We start from the raw sequence: 21,342 nt of genomic DNA on the forward strand, positions 1-21,342 counted from the left end.
TAGCACGATCATGCTAGAGATATTTGGAATAAACGGTCACCATGGTAATTTTTTTCAGTTTTTTTACCCATTCTACAGATTATAATGAATGGAAATTGGTACATTTCAGATAACGGTTAAAACATTCTTTCAGGGCGAAAGAGTTAAGGAGGAATTTTACAACGGGTTTCTCATTCGTAAGCTGTATTTGGATATTGTTCGTGAGAAGATCGCGTTACGCTTCATGTAAGACAGAGGGACGTGTAACAGCACATGTCAGGATTCAACAACAGTGGGATCGTGGCCTATTGAAACAGCAGTTTATTTCTTTATTGCTGCTCGCGTTGGTCGAGGCCAAAACTGTAAATGTAATATCCAAGATATTTGTTCGAGATGACCATACCCACCGTCATGCAAGATCTCAACGGCTCCATGTGACCAGCGCCCGACAGGACAGGTATACTGTTCGCTCGGCCGTGAAGGATCGAACATTGGTTGGTTGTTTGGGGAAGGAGACCAGACAGCGTGGTCATCGGTCTCATCGAATTAGGGAAGGATGGGGAAGGAAGTCGGCCGAGCCCTTTCAGAGGAACCATCCCGGCATTTGCCTGGAGTGATTTAGGGAAATCACGGAAAACCTAAATCAGGATGGCCGGACGCGGGATTGAACCGTCGTCCTCCCGAATGCGAGTCCAGTGTCTAACCAATGCGCCACCAAGGATCGAACAGACTTGTCACGCACGTAGTGCCAGGAAATGGGCGCGTCAACAGTTTTTCCCAAGTAATCTATGAAAATTATTCTTGGGAATACCAAAAACAGTGCCCCTCACCTTACCAGCTGAGAAAATAGTCTTTGCGTTCTTCCGTGCACTTTCATCAACCTTCGTCCATTGTTTTGACTGCCGTTTTGACTCTGATGTGCAATGATTCATCAAGGTTTTATGAATTCACTAATCGGTGCAAAAAGCCTTGCGGTTAAAGATCGCCAGACGTTGTGTTGAAATGTCGTGTCGGATGCGCTTTTTGTCGATTGTGAGCAATCGCGGCACCCAACTCGCACGCAACTTCTTCACTGTCAATTCTCCGTGCAGGATGTTATGCACTCGCTCAGTTGAGTTGCCTACAGTCTCAGCAATCCCACGAATTTTTGTCTGACGGTCTTGCATTGTCATGTCATGGATTTTGTCAGTTCTTTTCTTCCTGTGACCTCAGTTGGACGGATGAAGCGTGCTTCGTCTTTGGTGCTTGCTCACCCATGTTTAAATTCATTAGCCCAAAAATAAATGGTCTCCAATGATGGTGCCGTGTCCTCGCACATTTTGTTTTGATTTGTATGGCAGTCCAGCCCTTCAACTGAAATGTTTCATAACAGCATGCAACTCTGTTTCCTCCCCTTCACCAATACAGACCAGTTCAGACGGCTGTCAACGATAGGTACGCTGTACATTGTTGAAATTATTTGTAGGATTCTTGAGACAATCAGTCTTACAAATTGTGATGGGGAAACAAAAATGTTCCAGTCTTTCGTGGAAATTTCCTACACTTATCAAACTACCCTCGTGGCCGTGTTTGGGGGCTCTAATGAGGACAAATGATACCATATTGCACTCACCGTCGTCTCATAAGCTCGGGTGTGGTTGGATGGCGTTCCACTGGGGACACAACACGATGTCCTCTAGTTCATATTGCCGGTAATTTGGGCAGCAGCTGCTGTATTTGTGCCTTCTTGAGGCTGGTTGCTCTGCCCTAGCTTCAAAATCTCATTCAACAACACGAGACAAGAAGTTTCAGTACCGTCCTGACCTACCTCGATACAGAGCGAATTCGACTATTGCGTCGGGCAGCACGCTCTCCATATCTCTCACCCTGGGAAATCATTTCATAGTGGGTGACAGGGAGGATGGTATTCTACCACTCGCCACCTACTACAATTGATGAATTCCAGCATAGAGCTGAAGCAACATGCAATAATGTAATTATACGTCATCCAACCTCAGTTTGACTCGTTACACAGACAGGTGGCAGCTCTGTGCACTAAATTTCGCGATATTCACACCATAAAATCAACCACAAATTTAGTCATGTATTCTTCCTACTATACGAACAGCAAACAGAAATGCGTTATTTGCTGTCATTTTCAGTATTGCAGTTTTAAACAATGTACTTGAGTATGTTGTACCAGAACGTTTTGGTGGTAAAAAAGAAACAGTGCGATTTAACTCCATGTCGACATGACAGTATCATATACGGAAGCTTAAATTGGTCAGGGACAGGTACTTAATGTGACTGTGTCGTTTTTAAAAGAACTATCTCGCCATTTTCCTCCGGCTTGCAAGGGGTCCATTGTTCTACAATTAGGAAACCATTTGATTCCTTTGTTAGTTGAGTATACGAGCTTTTTTCTGTAATGCTGGTAAAAATCTTGTATCCAGATTGAAATTTTACTCTGCAGTGGAGTGTGCGTTGATATGAAACTTCCTGGCTGATTAAAATTGTGTGCCAGACCGAGCACTTGCCCGCGAAAGGCAAAGGTCCTGAGTTCGAGTCTCGGTCCGGCACACAGCTTTAATCAGCCAGAAAATTTTATTTCAACGCACACTCCGCTTTGCCTTTCTCGGGCAGGTGCTCGGTCCGGCACATAGTCTTAATCTGCCAGGAAGTTTCAAAAATCTTGTACATTACGGAGAGGAGGCTGATGGTTCTAGCTTCTTTTGTCTTTTGCGTGTGGTCCTTCTTGTGAAATAGAATGCTTACAGCATTATCTCGGTTTTGAGGAAACACAGTTATTTCTGAGTCAATTTGTAAATAATTTTGCAAGGTTTTTGTCCTTTCTACCATAACATCTCATGACGCCTTCCATTTCTTCACACCAAGAATGTCATTGATTTCATTATTAAACATCTGCCTCGAGTTCACTTAACTATACAAACGCTCAAAGAAGGCTTGTAATGCCTGTAAAATTCTCTGTTTATAGTTAGTTACTGCATTTATAACTTACTTCATTGAGGACTATATGAGGGGCATTCAATGCGTAATGCAACACTTTTTTGTCTGAAAGCAGGTTGGTCTCATTCAGGATTCCATAACACCATGTTATTCCCCAGTCTTTCAGTTACGAAACCCTACTTTTCAGCATAATCTCCGTTCAATGCGACGGCCTTACACCACCTTACTGGTTGAGCCTGTATGCCCGCATGGTACCACACTATTGGTGGATGTTGGAGCCAACGCCCTGCTGCATCAATAACCTCCCCATCGTCCACACACTGCTTCCCAGGAGTGCGTCCTTCACTGGGCTAAACAGAAGACGCCGGAAGATGCGACATCTGGGCTGTAGGCGGATGAGGAAGAACAGTTCGATCAAGTTTTGCGTGCTCCTGTCGGGTGCGCAGACGAGTGAGGCGTTGTCATGGAGACGGAGAAGTTCGTTTGTATTTTTGTGGTAACCGCAGTCGTTTCTTCAGTATCCTGAGGAGTCACAGCTGCACGCGGGAGAGCGGACATGTTTGCGCAACCTTGTTGCAATGATGACAGAGGCGTCTCCCAACGACTTAGCAAACTTTTGTTCACTGTTAGGTCTCCGTAAACATTCTGCAAGAGCCTATAAATACCTCCGGTGTTCTGGTTTCGCACCAAATGAAACTCAATGACAGTTCGCCGCTTCGAACGTACCTCCGTTACAGACGCCGTTTTGAGGGCTAAGTGTAGTGCCAGCACCTATGGGAGCTTCATGAAACTGTAGGGGCTGAAGGGGGACTATTCCACGACGTTACACAATAAAGTCCGCATTTTTAACCGAAATTGGACGAGAAAAATAGTATGTTGCGTTGCCGATAACGTCATTCGCACAGCAGAAACCAGCAATTTAGCCGTCCTGATCAGCTCTACTGCAAATTGGTCAAAATGTCTCATTTTGTTTTATAATTTTAATTTCATTTTACAGTACAATAAAAATGGTGAGACTGATCCGCATTTCAGTTCGCGAACATCGTGTGGCCCAGTGTTCAGGTACCTCGGAATTGTAACTCTCTGCACATATTCCACTGTGGGATTTGTTGTTTACGGTATTGACTCACTGAGAAGAAACTACATCATGCATTCAGGGAACATTAGATGGAAAAACGATATGCTCTGGGAGAAAACTTTCTTAACCACACTTTACTAAACCCTCGTAAAATCTACAATTGCACTAGGATGTGAAACAGGATATTCTGTACTTAGTTTGGTATGTAACATACCACTGAAGATCTAATAATTGTAATTCATTAATGCAGAACCTGTACCTTGTGACTTCCTTTGAATAAAATTTGTAGTAGCAAACCTTACGATGGTTTAGCAACAACGAAATTTTTCCCCCTTTAGAGTTTTAGCATTAAGCATTGTATAGAAAGGTGTGAACTATTCAGCAGGTTTTATTTTCAGTACACTTCAAGTAGAACTGAAAAAAAACTGAGTGAGAAACAGCAAGTCTTCAAATGCAGTTAAAATGTTTCTATATGACACTCCTTGTATTCTGTACAAGAGTTCCCGCAATAGTTCAGAAACTTCCTCTAACTTTCTAATCAGCATTCCGTAAACCGTATATTCACTTGTACCATGACAAAAAGGCTTTGGCTCGCATAACTGAAGGAACCTAACAAACAAATAGAGAGATATCGGACCCATTAGGGAAATCTTCACTGTTAATTTAAAAGGCAGATTGTCCTTATAAGCTGCCTGTTATGTCATCTCATTTGGTTATTCATATCCTCTCCAGCGTTTTTCATGCAGGAACGTTAGTACTCCATTAAGGAAATGAAATCTAAAGTCGTCCAGAAGAAATACGGCGGATAGCGGAGACAAAGTAGCAGTGTTTATAATCTGCCTGATACGTTATCTGTATGTAATCGTTCACTTGAGTTCAGTTTTGCATCCTGCACGCTCAGCATCATTTAAATTCCTTCACTATCTCAAGAGCCGCGCGTCTGCACAGTAGCGGGAGCTGCGTCACCTTACGACGCTGAAGCAGCGTTACGTGGCAAGGGCGTAGTGACCGCTGGCCGTCTCAAGAGGGGAAGCCACAAGCGGGGGCAGGCGAACCCGCGTGTCGGCCTGACTAGGCGGATCAGCTGGTCGGCATGCCGAGCTAAACACAGCCAGCTGTCTGGGCTGCCGTCAAACAGCTGGCACGTTGTTTACGCGTACTTCGCTTTCGGCCAATCACCGAGCTGTAACACTCCTCGTCTGAAAACTTTCCAGGCAGCTGTCTCAGCGACGCTGCGTCTTACTTCAGACAGTTAGTTTCATGTTCCACGAATCATTTTGCACGTAAATCGTAAATTAACGTTGACACCGCAAATGAATTTGTGCTTATGATTGGATGCTAAATACGTCTGAGGGGGGAGAATGTCTTCAGCTCGCGTCTCGTACACTTTTTTTTTTTTTAAGAAAAAAAGACTTACAAATGTGAGCTGTTATCTCATACCCGCCACCTTTTACACATTACAATAATAGAAATTCTTCTACGGATTAGGAGTCCTGTGTGGCTGGTCCCGGCGGAGGTTCGAGTCCTCCCTCGGACATGGGTGTGTGTGTTTGTGCTTAGGATAATTTAGGTTAAGTAGTGTGTAAGCTTAGGGACTAATGACCTTAGCAGTCAAGTCCCATAAGATTTCACACAAATTTGACATTTTTTTTTTTTTTTTTTTTTATTAGGAGTCGTCAGCGAGAAACTTTCTCAGTTTGTTTTCAAATTTTATTTTGCTGTCTGTCTGACATTTTATATCACTGGGTAAGTGACCAAAAATTATTGTTACAGCACTGTGCCCCCTTTTTATGCTAAAGACAACCTCAATGTGGAGCAATGAATGTCATTTTTCCTTCTGGTATTGTAATTGTGTACATTATTGATCCTTTTGAACTGTAGTTGATTATTTACAACAAACTTCAGTTTTGGCTCCTGTTTCACTGATTTCTGGGAAATCACGTTATGGCACTTGCCGTGTTCTCCTCGTCAATGCCCAAAAGTAATGGGTAGGCGCTTGCTGTGATCTTGGTCGCAGACTGCTGAGGCCCGTGCGGTGAATTTGTCTCCTTACAATCTGACAGAAATGGCTTCATCAAGCCTCACTTTCTGCACGAGTACGACGTGACTTCTGTTCGTCAGACACTGGCAGTCATCACTTCCGGCGGTTTATGTGTGCGGTCCCTCTGCGATATCCAAGATCCACCCTGGACACTGTTGACCTCTGAAACGCGAATACTTGTTTGACCTCCGGTAATTTTTGAGCCATGCACCTTGCACCGATTATCATCTCACGTACAAGTCATTCAACTTGCCACGTGCTGCTATGTTCACTAAGTACTTGTCTATAAGAGACTGCCCTCACGCCAACGCCATATGTAGCCCCAACCTTCGGTCTTTGGACTGGGTGATTACGTGATGATGTTACAATATTTAGGGGATGACAGACAAGGGTAAATGTACCAATGTGAGGTAAGGGAGCCTAGTGCGGAAATGACCGAACCGAAAAGTGCAAGCGAAAATCCTCTGAAGTTCCGCGTTAGCCTCGGCAGCGCTCCAGCGGAGGCCGCAGTTTCCGACCATAGATCATTAAGTACGTAATTAGTAATGAATACTGATTGATGCCTAGGTAGCAGAATTCCTTCACTTTATCTACTTCGTGACATCAATCCTGATGTTAAGGTTTTCGCTGTTCTCATTTCTGAAACTTCTCATTACTTTCGTCTTTCTTCGATTTACTCTCAGTCCATATTCTGTACTGATTAGACTATTTATTCCGTTCAGCAGATCATATAATTCTTCTTCACCTTCGCTCAAGAGAGCAAATTCTTTAGCAAATCGTGTCATTGATACGCTTTCGCCTTGAGGTTTAATGCTATTCCTGAACCTTTCTTTTATTTCCAGCATTGCTTCTTCGGTGTATAGACTGAACAGTAGGACGAAAGACTACATCCTTATCTTACACCCTTTTTAATCCGAGCACTTCATTCTTGGCCGTCCACTCTTGTTCCCTCTTGGCTCTTGCATTTATTGTATGTTACCCGTCTCTCCCTGTAGCTTACACTATTTTTCTTAGAATTTCGAACATATTGTACCATTTTACATTTTGAAAGCTTTTTCCAGATCGACAAATTTCTATGAACGTGTCTTGATTTTTCTTTAGTCTTGCTTCCTTTATCAGCTGCAGTGTCAGAATTGTCTCTCAGCTGCCTTTACATTTCTTAAAGCCAAACTGATAGTCGTCTAACATATCCTCAGTTTTATTTTCTATTGTTCTGTATATTATTCTTGTCAGAAAGTTGGATGCATGAAGTATCAAGCTGATTGTGCGATAATTCTCGCACTTGTCAGCTCTTGCAGTCGTCGAAATAGGTTGAATTTTTATATCCTAAAGTCGGATGGTATGTCGTCAGAAAATGGCTCTGAGCACTATGGGACTTAAACTTCTGAGGTCATCAGTCCCATAGAACTTAGAACTACTTAAACCTAACTAACTTAAGGACATCACACTCATCCATAGCCGCGGTAGGATTCGAACCTGCGACCGTAGCGGTCGCGCGGTTCCAGACTGTAGCGCCTAGCACTGCTCGGCCACCCCGGCCGGCGTAGGTCGTCAGACTCATACATTTTACACACCAATGTGAAGAGTCGTTTTGTTGCCTCTTCCCCTAGTGATTTTAGAAATTCTAATGTAACGTTATCCATCCCTTCTGCCTTATTTGATCATAAGTTCTCCAAAGCTCTTTTAAATTCTGATTCTAATACTGGATCCCATATTTCTTCTAAATCGACTCCTGTTTCTTCTTCTGTCACATCATACAAATCTAAGAGTCCTTCAAAGTACTCTTTCCACCTACTCGCTCTCGTCTCTCAATTTAAAAGTGGAATTCCCGCTGCACCCTTCATCTCACCACCCTTCCTTTTAATTTCACCGAAGGTTGTTTTGACTTTCCTTTCCGTTGAGTCAGTCCTTCCGACAATAATTTCGTTTTCGATTTCTTTACGTTTTTCATGTGCACATTGTCCGCCCCCGGTAGCCGAGTTGTCAGCGCGACAGAATGTCAATCCTAAGAGCCTGGGTTCGATTCCCGGCTGGGTCCGAGATTTTCTCCGCTCAGGGACTGGGTGTTGTGTTGTCCTAACCATCATCATTTCATACTCATCGACGAGCAAGTCGCCGAAGTGGCGTCAAATCGAATTACTTGCGCCAGGCGAACGGTCTACCCGACGGCAGGCCCTAGTCACACAACATTTTTTTATGTGCCCATTTGGTCTTAGTTTCCCTGTGTTTCCTATTTATTTCAGTCCTCAGCGACTTGTATTTCTGTATTCCTGCTTTTTCTGAACATTTTTGTGCTTCTTTCTTTCATCGATCAACTGAAGTATTTCTTCTGTTACCCCCCTTTCTACGCAGTTATTTTCTTTGTACCTTGTTTTTCTTTCCAGCTTCTGCGATTGGCATCTTTAGACATGTCCATTCCGCTTCAGCTGTATTACGTACTGAGCGGTTCCTTATTGCTGTATCTATAGGCTTAGAGAACATCAAGCGTATCTCGTCATTCCTTAGTACTTCTGTATCCAATTCTTTGCGTCAATACTAATCTCTCAAACTTCAGCGTACTCTTTATCACTACTACATTGTGATGTGAGTCTACATTGTGATATCTGCTCCCAGGTATGCCTTACAATCCAGTATCTGATTTCCGAATCTCTGTCTGACCATAATGTATTGTAACTGCAATTTTCCAGTATCACCAGGCCTTTTCCAAGTATACCTCCTCCTCTTGTGATTCTTGAACAGAGTATTCGCTATTACTAGTTGTCTCTCCTCTCTCATTGTCATTGTATTGTGATACAAATTTCCCTGTTTCTCTAATCTTTGGAACAGTTTTGGAAACATGGTGTGAGCCGGATGTCTTCTACGCGGATATTTGGTCCTGTATAACAATTCCGCTTCTCTGCTTCTTCCATTTGCTTGCCCCTATAGGAAAATCATCTCTGCAAGTTCCGTCACCAAATACAACTCTATTTGGTAGGGGCTGATCGATGTTAGTACCTCAGCTTATATATATATATATATATATATATATATATATATATATATATAGACTGCAGTCCCCTACAGTACAGGCATTGTGCAGCAGGACTGTTCATGTAATTAGTGGAGTTTTTATCCCATCCTCTACACCTAAGTGCTGTTCAGGATTACCTGCCATACAGTCTTAGCAACAGTGCCAGTAAATGTATTCCACTGTCAGATGTATCAAATGATTTACGCTAAAAACTTTCGACTCGGTCTTTTCTAGACCAGAGTCCCTTACATCAAACTGATATATTTACCTTTCTCCATCATCCTTGAAAGTTTGTAATCCCATCAGTGAATCACCTACACACAGAGCGTGTTCAAATGAGGGATTCGTTCACGAAACTTTTGGCTACTCGGTTTCGTTGAGGTTTTTCATACTGTGTTATATATTTTGCAATCCTGTAGTGACAGCTGTCTCCTAGGACTGACTGCAGCTTATCGCTGGTGTGCAGATGCTGACAGCACCGGTATTTCTCCACATGCTGTGAGAAAATGTCCTGTGCTCTAGGCCGTGCGTCAGGGTTCAGGTTACTTGAATGTTCAGTTGAAGTTCACGGAGTATCGATGTATTCAGAAAGCGGCCGGTGTTTTCAGTAATCTTGATTCGACATGATACTGCGCTGCCATGCCTGTTCCACAAGGTCACTGTTAATGATGGTCGGCAGCGGTTGGCGTCTTCGACATCTTGAAGACTACGGGAAACCTGCCTGCTATACAATGCAGCGTCAGCTTGCTCCTGCAGTGGACGGAGCTGGCAATGAATTTCGATCGCTTTCACTTGTATGTGCATGTACGCAGAAACTTCACCACAGACCTAGTTTCGAACTTGTCAGAAATAATAGCTGCAATTGGCCAGCTGTCATATCTTCATCGAACTGAACTGACAAGTATGTAAAATTTTGTGAGTATGAATTTTTTTCTCCTTAAACTTCAGTGCAACGACATGTTCAGTATCCTCGTAAATGCGATCCATGGATGTATAAAATGACTACTTCTGTTTCGACCTTACGGCTTTCACAATGTGTGCCCAGTTATATTTTAGGGTACCCAGTATTTCCTTTCTTCTGTCACTATGACTATACCGTAGTATCTCTCACTGCAGCAACTGTCAAGCTATGACTCAGCGACCTTAGCTGGACGGCTGTGGGTGACAAAGTAGTTCACAGGCGGGACATGCTAAAGGACCTTGACATTCCCACAGTGGTTGTTGTCATTTTCACTGAACGTAGCCACTGTTTGTGAATGTGTGATGTTCATTCTCAGTGAAGAGTCATTCTTTCCACGTTTGTGTGTCTGCTGTACACGTATGTGAAAATATTTCCACATTTGCTGGATATTCCGTCGCTACTTGTAGGTGCATAGACATAAGAAAAACTGCAATACACAGTATTTATGTTCCACAATAATATTATTTAATAGTTCGTTGTAAATCAGCTCTCGATCTTCTAGGCCGCTCTCAGACAAATTGAAACTATACAACTAGTGCACTCAACTATAGTTTATATCAGTACAAAGATTGTTTTTCCATGTATATGTTACCATGTATATATTAGGTCTGCACAAAAACACAAGCATAATGAATATATATTATTCTACACTCAAAGATTTAAAGTATAAGAAGGTACAGACCAGACATGGTACATGATGAGTCTTAGCACAGACTGCTACGTAATATGGACAAAGTAAGTGGTGAATGTCATGAACAGGGAAAAAGAATGGGACAGAGAGGAGAAATGAGTCAGTGTAATGTGGGAGCTATACTATTTACGACAGGTAAATTATCTTGTGGTGCAAAAAATATTACTTATTCGAGGCATGCTGCCGCAGGGTGGTATATCCGCAACTGTTTGGTACTAAGAAAATTGGACGATTTTTTATTTCGCGCCATGTATGATGAGTCGTCGGATGATGTGCAATTGATGCTGTGTAATGTTTTTTTAATGCATTACTGTGGATTTGGTACCAAAGGTTACACTAATAACGTAATTTGTAAAGCTGTAACTGTTTTGTGTCTTTCGGCTTTACTTATTTTTAGACAATATGCGGCTAACATGCAATAATGAGCAGCATATTCTAGGTTTTAGCGTTGACTCCCAATGTGCAAGGTAGTAATGGTTGCTACTATACCCTGCTATAAAAATACAAGGTTGAATACCGAGGCCCGCGGAATGTCATCGCCTCCTGGCTTTGTATGTTGCATTTGGAGGCAACGTTATTTTGTAAAAAAAAAAAGTTAAATTTCCAGTAATGTAATACTTATATTTTCATTTGTATGTTACAATATTTTGTAAAAAGAGAATTGTCAACTTCTTATGTAATGTAAATTTCATATTTCTTTACTTCTAAGAAACTTATCAATAAATAACAATGGTTGCCTCAGCACCACTGAAAACTAACACGCAGCCATATGTGCTTGCGCATATGAATGAGGACGACATCTATGAAAATGTCCTGTTGACTGCTGTAGGTAACATTTGCCAATCTGGTTGTGTCACTCAGTTGCAACTAATATGAATGAGGGTACTTGTTGCCCGCTGTATACTTTGCTGTACAGAAGCTAATGTAGCGTTCTGACACCATATTGTACGAATAATAACGGTTAATAGCAAGGTATGTCTAAAAGCAAATGACTACCAATAATATGGACATACATACTGTTTGAACACATTACTGTAAGACAAGTATTTTGCAATTTTAGATGTGTGGTTTCAGAATGGATGTGTGAGCACGAATCCTGTAATCAATACAGCAGAATTTTATATGACTGATATCGAGACGGACGAAATAAAAAATTATCCAATTTCTCCAAAAAATATTAAATGATTGCTGCTGATTTCATAGCTCCTTTATTTTTACACTGAAGAGCTAAATAAACTGGTAAATCTGTGTAATATCATGTAGGACCCCCCGCGGTCTTTTTTTACAATAATCAGAGTTTAAATATTCAAGAGCACTTTCCTTTAAAGTAAAACTCTCCTCCATCATTCATAGTAAAGTTTTGTATATTTTGTCGTGAAAATTTTGTTTCTGAAAAGCAAAGAAAAATTTAGAGTAGATTATTTTTTCTTAGCTACTGCATTTTGCTAGTTTCAATTTGCTTTGAGAACATCGGTACACCAGACATAAAGTACCATCCTGAGCAAGAGGTAAGTTACTTTTCTTCCTAGAGAGATCTCACTTTACATTCTTGTGAGCAAGCACTACGCCGTCAGAATGTTCAGGTTTTGTACTAAGTAAGCAAAATAATTTATAGTGAACAGTGAAGGTAATATTAAAAAGTTATTTTCTTCCGTGTTGAGCAATATTTTATTTCGTGAATATTTCGAGTCAGACATTGCACTCGGTATTACGTAACTTTTATAATATACTTCAGTATCGAGTGTCAGTTAAATAGTTTTTACTAACGACATAACTATTTTCTTTTGTCATTTAATTAGATTCATTGAAATTATTTCGAATTCAGTATTTCATTAAGATTTTAAGTTTTATTTGACAACATTGTTCACATGCGCAACACAGGGCCAATCAACAGTCAGTTTTCTCAGAATTCGAATACGATATCCATTGCGCACGTCACACGTGGAGAAAGTTTTTGAAAAAAGAATATTCCGTATTTCACATAGAGATAAATTACATGGAAAGCTTACGAATTTAACAGTGAGATACTGTATATTCTGTATATTATAACAGAATTCGTAAACATATAGCCGAGGCCATCCTTCATTTACGTACAGGGAAAGCAAGAAGGGGCTTAAAACATCAATGTAGGCCTGCACTGTCATAGTGCCGCGCAAAATAACAAGGGGTGCAAGCCCCATCCATGAAAAACACGGTCACATCATAACACCACCCCCTCCGAATTTTACTGTTGGCACTACACACGCTGGCAGATAACGTTCACCGAGCATTCGCCATGTCCACACCCTGGAATCGGATCGCCACATTGTGTATCGTGATTCGTCACTCCACACAACGTTTTTACACCGTTCAATTGTCCAATGTTTACGCTCCTTACACCAAGCGAGGCGTCGTTTGGTATTTACCGGCGTGAGTGTGACTTATGAGCAGCTGCTCGACCATGAAATCCAAGTTTTCTCACCTCCCGCCTAACTGTCATAGAATTTGCACTGGATCCTGATGCAGTTTGGAATTCCTGTGTTATAGTCTGGGCAGATGCCTGCCTATTACACATTACGACCATCTTTAACTGTCGGCGGTCTCTGTCGGTCATCAGACGAGGCCGACAGCTTTTGTGCTGTACGTGTCCCTTCACATTTCCACTTCACTATCACATCGGAAACAGTGGGCGTAGGGATGTTTAGGAGTGTGGAAATCTCGCGCACAGACGTATGACACAAGTGACACCCAGGCACCTGACCACGTTCGAAGTCCATGAGTTCCGCAGAGCGCCCCATTCTGTTCTCTCACGATGTCTAATGACTATTGAGGTCGCTGATATGGAGTACCTGGCAGTAGGTGGCAGCACAATGCACCTAATATGAAAAACTTATGTTTTTGGGGGTGTCCGGATACTTTTGTTCACATAGTTAATTTAGATCGCCGCTCCTGACCAGAGGGCTCAGTCTCAGTTCCTAGTTCAGTCTCAGTCAATAGCGCAGTCGCTCAGTCACTGGCCCACTAATTCGCAATTTAGTTTGGCATCTGTCATTCATCGCGTAATGGGACTTGTACTTCAACAACAGTGAGGCTAACCTGGAATAATGTTGAAGAGCTTGTACTACAACACATGACTCTTAAAGTTAAGTAGCTTCATGTTCATGTTAATCAAGAACCCTGTGTGCAGTTGTGTTGTAGAAAGGGGATTCCGGCCACCAAACAACATTCTCTCCCTTATTTCTATGATGCAAGACTCTACAGTGTCGACGAGGACACTACAGTGGCAACGAAGTTCATCGGAGTTCATATTTCGAGTGCAGCGTAGTAGCAACTGTACTACAGATAAGTTTACAGAACGGGAATGTGAGAATGCACTTCGAGGAGGCACTACCAAGAGGTAGGTCTTCTTTGAAACTGAGTAATGCATCCCTGTTAGACTTCCGCTGCCTGATACAGGCAGTTTGTTCCGTAGTACGTTGTTGGTTGGGGTTTGGGAAGTTATTTGCTCTGTATGTTAACCGATGTATTTTGTTCCAATTACCACCAAAAAGGCTAAATACAGTTATCTTCATACACGAGAGGAATTAACGATGTTCCAAATTGCAAGATCAGTATTGCTTCGCGTATTTCTTCCTTTCTCTGATACCCAAACTGATCTTCCTCGAGATGTGATTGTATCAGTTTCTCCATTCCTCAGTAAATAAATCTTGTCAATATTTTGCAGCCATGACTAATCAAACTTTTGTTCGCACAAGTCAAGACATACCTCGTTTGGAATTAGAATCATTACATTTTTCCTTGTACACCAGGTGGAATAATTCTGTCGTGGCTGGCTCTCCCGACTCTCAGTTGTTGTGAATGTGGCCCACCCCGAAGTCGTTGTTTCGACTTAGGCCCTGCAGTGCTTTCACTGCGTCTCGCAGTATCATATCTCCCAATTCACCTTCACCTACTTCCTCTTCTCTTTCTACAATATTGTCCTTAAGTTCGTTTCTCTTATAATTTTTGCTTACTTTACCAAAAATAATACGATTAAAGACTCCTTATATCTTAAAACAGGGCTCCTACTTCTTGCTACGTATTTAGACATGCAATTAGGTGCACTTGAGAAGCGGTGCCGGGCATCAGTGACTTGAGAGAGATAACACACACCCTCTGAAAGATTACGTCAGAAGCGTTGCTTTCATAACAAGTTATCTTATTAGCAACCGACACTGCACCATTACCAAGCGTATATAATGAACACGTAATGCTGAACGAGGCAGCTGATAAGTTCACACTCAACATGTTACCAAAGATAAGCAAATGCGAGACAAGGACAAAACGCTTGTCGCACACCTCTTTTCGCCCTTTAATCATTTTCTAGAAATCGTTAGTAAATATAACGTTGGACACTACTCTTAAGCGTTTAGTGTGAAAAAATCTGGATGCGTTGTCATATAGTTCCATTACGTACTCCACGTTTTCGTCAATCTACATCTAATCCACTGCTGCAGATCAAAGACTCTTTATTCATCATACACTAAATTTTCTAGCAGTAAAAGTTGGTTGTGATGTAACATAAAAGGCACTTCTGGCTATATCACAAAATTAATATAATATCTGTCTCTTTTTGCATTTGTAAAGTTACCAGCTTATTTTTTGATATTCATTGAAAGTGATGTGAGCTCTATTTTTATTCGATGTGTCATTCTTCATGTCTGTACTCTGGACACAATTCAAACAGAAGTGTTCAATAGTCGATATGTTACTCCACAGAAGTTTTAAGTTCAAGCAACGTGATCTATGAAACTTTCTGACAGATTAAAACTGTGTGCCAGACCGAGACTCGAGCTCGTGACCTTGCACTTTCCCGCGAAAGATGAAGGTCCTGAGTTCGAGTCTTTGTCCGGCACACAGTTTTCATGTACCAGATAGTTTCATATCAGCGCAAATTCCACTGCACATTGTCATTGCCAATAGCATTCACTGAGAAGTTCAGTGAGAGGAGTCGCGTGTTGGTTCCGCTACTGATTGGTCTGGAAACAGCTAGCAGAACACAGAGATGCAAATGGAGAGGATGTTGAATTTTGGCAACATGATTTTGCAAAGATTGATTTGAGAAGAATGAAGATATTCGGGTAATGTTGTCGCTGCACTGCTTCTTTGTGCGTAATTTTATTATACACTCCTGGAAATGGAAAAAAGAACACATTGACACCGGTGTGTCAGACCCACCATACTTGCTCCGGACACTGCGAGAGGGCTGTACAAGCAATGAGCACACGCACGGCACAGCGGACACACCAGGAACCGCGGTGTTGGCCGTCGAATGGCGCTAGCTGCGCAGCATTTGTGCACCGCCGCCGTCAGTGTCAGCCAGTTTGCCGTGGCATACGGAGCTCCATCGCAGTCTTTAACACTGGTAGCATGCCGCGACAGCGTGGACGTGAACCGTATGTGCAGTTGACGGACTTTGAGCGAGGGCGTATAGTGGGCATGCGGGAGGCCGGGTGGACGTACCGCCGAATTGCTCAACACGTGGGGCGTGAGGTCTCCACAGTACATCGATGTTGTCGCCAGTGGTCGGCGGAAGGTGCACGTGCCCGTCGACCTGGGACCGGACCGCAGCGACGCACGGATGCACGCCAAGACCGTAGGATCCTACGCAGTGCCGTAGGGGACCGCACCGCCACTTCCCAGCAAATTAGGGACCCTATTGCTCCTGGGGTATCGGCGAGGACCATTCGCAACCGTCTCCATGAAGCTGGGCTACGGTCCCGCACACCGTTAGGCCGTCTTCCGCTCACGCCCCAACATCGTGCAGCCCGCCTCCAGTGGTGTCGCGACAGGCGTGAATGGAGGGACGAATGGAGACGTGTCGTCTTCAGCGATGAGAGTCGCTTCTGCCTTGGTGCCAATGATGGTCGTATGCGTGTTTGGCGCCGTGCAGGTGAGCGCCACAATCAGGACTGCATACGACCGAGGCACACAGGGCCAACACCCGGCATCATGGTGTGGGGAGCGATTTCCTACACTGGCTGTACACCACTGGTGATCGTCGAGGGGACACTTAATAGTGCACGGTACATCCAAACCGTCATCGAACCCATCGTTCTACCATTCCTAGACCGGCAAGGGAACTTGCTGTTCCAACAGGACAATGCACGTCCGCATGTATCCCGTGCCACCCAACGTGCTCTAGAAGGTGTAAGTCAACTACCCTGGCCAGCAAGATCTCCGGATCTGTCCCCCATTGAGCATGTTTGGGACTGGATGAAGCGTCGTCTCACGCGGTCTGCACGTCCAGCACGAACGCTGATCCAACTGAGGCGCCAGGTGGAAATGGCATGGCAAGCCGTTCCACAGGACTACATCCAGCATCTCTACGATCGTCTCCATGGGAGAATAGCAGCCTGCATTGCTGCGAAAGGTGGATATACACTGTACTAGTGCCGACATTGTGCATGCTCTGTTGCCTGTGTCTATGTGCCTGTGGTTCTGTTAGTGTGATCATGTGATGTATCTGACCCCAGGAATGTGTCAATAAAGTTTCCCCTTCCTGGGACAATGAATTCACGGTGTTCTTATTTCAATTTACAGGAGTGTATATTAAGAAAAGGAAAGTTTTAGAGGGATTTTTCGTTGCTGTTTCGGGCTCGTTAGTTTGATTTGTTGTATACATGGAAGAATCCCGGAGATACTAAAAGGTATCAGATTGATTATATAATGGTAAGACAGAGATTTAGGAACCAGGTTTTAAATTGTAAGACATTTCCATGGGCAGATGTGGACTCTGACCACAATCTATTGGTTATGAACTGCAGATTAAAATTGAAGAAACTGCAAAAAGGTGGGAATTTAAGGAGATGGGACCTGGATAAACTGAAAGAACCAGAGGTTGTACAGAGTTTCAGGGAGAGCATAAGGGAACAATTGACAGCAGTGGGGGAAAGAAATACAGTAGAAGAAGAATGGGTAGCTCTGAGGGATGAAGTAGTGAAGGCAGCAGAGGATCAAGTAGGTAAAAAGACGAGGGCTAGTAGAAATCCTTGGGTAACAGAAGAAATATTGAATTTAATTGATGAAAGGAGAAAATATAAAAATGCAGTAAATGAAGCAGGCAAAAAGGAATACAAACGTCTCAAAAATGAGATCGACAGGCTAAGCAGGGATGGCTAGAGGACAAATGTAAGGATGTAGAGGCTTATCTCACTAGGGGTAAGATAGATACTGCCTACAGGAAAATTAGAGAGACCTTTGGAGAAAAGAGAACCACTTGTATGAATATCAAGAGCTTTGATGGAAACCCAGTTCTAACCAAAGAAGGGAAAGCAGAAAGATGGAAGGAGAATATAGAGGGTCTATACAAGGGCGATGTACTTGAGGACAATATTATAGAAATGGAACAGAATGTAGATGAAGAGGAAATGGGAGATACGATACTGCGTGAAGAGTTTGACAGAGCACTGAAAGACCTGAGCCGAAACAAGGCCCCGGGAGTAGACAACATTTCATTAGAATTACTGACGGCCTTGGGAGAGCCAGTCCTGACAAAACTCTACCATCTGGTGAGCAAGATGTATGAGACAGGCGAAGTACCCTCAGACTTCAAGAAGAATATAATAATTCCAATCCCAAAGAAAGCAGGTGTTGACAGATGTGAAAATTACCGAACTATCAGTTTAATAAGTCATAGCTGCAAAATACTAACACGAATTCTTTACAGACGAATGGAAAAACTGGTAGAAGCCGATATCGGGGAAGATCAGTTTGGATTCCGTAGAAATATTGGAACACGTGAGGCAATACTGACCTTACAACTTATGTTAGAAGAAAGATTAAGGAAAGGCAAACCTACGTTTCTAGCATTTGTAGGCTTAGAGAAAGCTTTTGACAATGTTGACTGGAATACTCTCTTTCAAATTCTAAAGGTGGCAGGGGTAAAATACAGGGAGCGAAAGGCTATTTACAGTTTGTACAGAAACCAGATGGCAGTTATAAGAGTCGAGGGGCATGAAAGGGAAGCAGTGGTTGGGAAGGGAGTGAGACAGGGTTGTAGCCTCTCCCCAATGTTATTCAATCTGTATATTGAGCAAGCAGTAAAACAAACAAAAGAAAAATTCGGAGTAGGTATTAAAATCCATGGAGAAGAAATAAAAACTTTGAGGTTCGCCGATGACATTGTAATTCTGTCAGAGACAGCAAAGGACTTGGAAGAGCAGTTGAACGGAATGGACAGTGTCTTGAAAGGAGGATATAAGATGAACATCAACAAAAGCAAAACGAGGATAATTCAATGTAGTCGAATTAAGTCGGGTGATGCTGAGGGAATTCGATTAGGAAATGAGACACTTAAAGTAGTAAAGGTGTTTTGCTATTTGGGGAGCAAAATAACTGATGATGATCGAAGTAGAGATGATATAGAATGTAGACTGGCAAATGGCAAGGAAAGCGTTTCTGAAGAAGAGAAATTTGTTAACATCGAGTATAGATTTAAGTGTCAGGAAATCGTTTCTGAAAGTATTTGTATGGAGTGTAGCTATGTATGGAAGTGAAACATGGACGATAAATAGTTTGGACAAGAAGAGAATAGAAGCTTTCGAAATATGTTGCTACAGAAGAATGCTGAAGATTCGTTGGGTAGATCACATAACTAATGAGGAGGTATTGAATAGAATTGGGGAGAAGAGGAGTTTGTGGCACAACTTGACGAGAAGAAAAGACCGGTTGGTAGGACATGTTCTGAGGCATCAAGGGATCACAAATTTAGCATTGGAGGGCAGCCTGGAGGGTAAAAATCGTAGAGGGAGACCAAGAGATGAATACACTAAGCAGATTCAGAAGGATGTAAGTTGCAGTAGGTACTGGGAGATGAGGACTTGCAAAGGATAGGGTAGCATGGAGAGCTGCATCAAACCAGTCTCAGGACTGAAGACCACAACAATAACAACAGTTTGATTGTTCATAAATGATTAAACGATCTCCTGATATAGCTTGCACTCAGCGATGTTGATGCACCACTCACTTACCATTTCAGTAACTAATCTCATGACAGAGTACTATTTTTTTAATAAGAAGTACTTTTTTTGTAAAAATGGTTGTCATTTTTGAGTAAACAGAGTTCCGCAATACAGTTTTTGAACTCTAGTCTCTTTCAATCATATAGTAAGTCGAGTTTTTACCACCGTCTTACGGAGTTTTATTATCTAATCGTGTGTCGCTGCATTGCACTGAGGTGGAACACTGACACTCTAAGTAAAGCTTAAGCTGTTTGGCATAGCTCTACGTCCTTGCATTGCACTCGTGCGAGGCCTTCTTTTGTTTAGCTGGTTTTCTGGTGCGCTGTATTTTAATGTTGATCACTTCCAAACAGTACCAAGTTCATATTGAGACAAGGTAAGTTATGAAAATTTGTTAGGACCAGTTTAAAGTTGTAGTTAGGACACAGAAAAAGCACCGACAAAAAGCATTGAATTTCAGAATCATTAGCAGATTTAGTTAAGCAAAGATCAGTTCAGATTTCATTTACTTTATCAGCCTGTCTAATTCTTACAGTGTTGTGTTACATTCGCGTGTATGTCATTTAATCTTTAGAATTTTATTTAGTCAGTTTGCATAAGTAAATTCACATGGAATTTTCATATAAGCATTTTCGACAGTCATTCTTTCAATATTCTATTTGGAATTTTATGTAGAATTTTTATTGTGTTAGCTTTCTGTGTTGGAGCTGCAAGTCACATACTGTGACGTCAAGCATTGTAGCACTGTTCACTGCATCGCACAATACAAAATTTCGTAACAGTTTCTTTAGCATATTGTTTTGAATTTTCTAATTCTTTTGGTAAACGCTAATTCAGATACAGCTATACAATATTAAATAAATTTTGGCGACTCATTTCATCAGATAGCGTTTACGTAACCACATCAATTGCATTGTTCAGGATTACAACACAGACATACACGAAAGTCAAAGAATAGAAAACCAGTACAGTTTAGTTCAGTTCATAACAAAAAAGTCAAATTACATAGTTTCACATTTGGTTTCCGCGTTAGAAATTATCTCCAATATTATTAACATTTCATCAAAGTGAAAATTACCACTTATTCTTAGTGACGTAATTGGTATTTTCCAAGAACAAATACCATGCATCTGTTAGGAGTGGACTGCTGAACTTGTTATTTAGAAGCAACTGCGGTATTTGAGCCAAAGTAGAAGCTCAAAATACCTCGATATAGGTAACATTATGCATATACAAGAGGAGCTTTAATTACTATTAATTAACATCGACAAAATTGCACCTGTAACTATTAATAAAAAGCTGTGGCCTGGTTCATGAACTTGATAATCAGCAGAATGTTACTTCCGAATATTTAATAAAGTAGGCGGTGTTGTTGGAGAGCTCTTAGGCATGTTCTTGGTATCTTACCTTTCTTTGCAGTATTTACTTCTTTGTATTGCTCCATATCTGGTTTGTGTGCATATGCAAAGCACTATTTTCCTGAATATGCAATGCGTTATTTTCCTGGAAACCGTTGGGTAACGATGATGCTTGCAGCCTTCTGTAGTCTCACAGTGCTGTTATCAGCGTCTTTCTTCCTAAATATTAGATAGTTCTTTATATTTTCAACCGACACTAAGTCTACTAGGCCATCTGTTTCACACGAAAAGGCTGTG

General features: G+C 42.0%; 1 protein-coding gene across 5 annotated transcripts in view; it reads right to left on the reverse strand.

Moving 5' to 3' along the window:
* The window catches only part of LOC126094893 (glutathione S-transferase 1-like), a 157,756-nt gene that overhangs the window by 21,864 nt on the left and 114,550 nt on the right, over positions 1-21,342 (reverse strand). The window contains exon 1 of one of the 5 annotated variants that reach the window (XM_049909538.1): positions 4,970-5,060. The exons of the other annotated variants lie outside the window; for them this stretch is intronic. The gene's annotated coding sequence lies outside the window, so the exon portion shown is untranslated. Of the gene's footprint in view, positions 1-4,969; positions 5,061-21,342 lie in introns of those variants that run through there. 5 annotated transcript variants of the gene reach the window in all.

The sequence above is a fragment of the Schistocerca cancellata genome, chromosome 8, assembly GCF_023864275.1.
Source record: "Schistocerca cancellata isolate TAMUIC-IGC-003103 chromosome 8, iqSchCanc2.1, whole genome shotgun sequence".
In the NCBI taxonomy this organism is placed as follows: Eukaryota; Metazoa; Arthropoda; class Insecta; order Orthoptera; family Acrididae; genus Schistocerca; species Schistocerca cancellata.